Source organism: Acanthamoeba castellanii, assembly GCF_000313135.1.
Source record: "Acanthamoeba castellanii str. Neff unplaced genomic scaffold scf7180000083757, whole genome shotgun sequence".
NCBI lineage: Eukaryota > Discosea > Longamoebia > Acanthamoebidae > Acanthamoeba > Acanthamoeba castellanii.
The window spans coordinates 3314-3544 of record NW_004457286.1 but is presented as its reverse complement, the minus strand read 5'-3'; positions in this window follow the sequence as shown (position 1 = coordinate 3544).

The window sequence follows — 231 nt, the reverse complement described above, 5'->3', positions numbered from 1 at the left end:
TCGCCGTCGTGTAGTACTCAACGATCGGCCGAGTTCGTGGTCGTGCGTCAGCGCCGGAGCGGCGGAGAGGACGACGCAGACGAGGAAGAGGAGAGGCGACGGCGGTACCAGCGGGCCGAGCTCAAGGCTGAGCTCACGCTCTCCTTCTGCAGCCCCGACTGCGCGGCGGTGCTGGGCCGCTTCCTGGCGCGACGCGCGACCGGCAAGCCGCGAAGCACCTGTGAGGGCAAG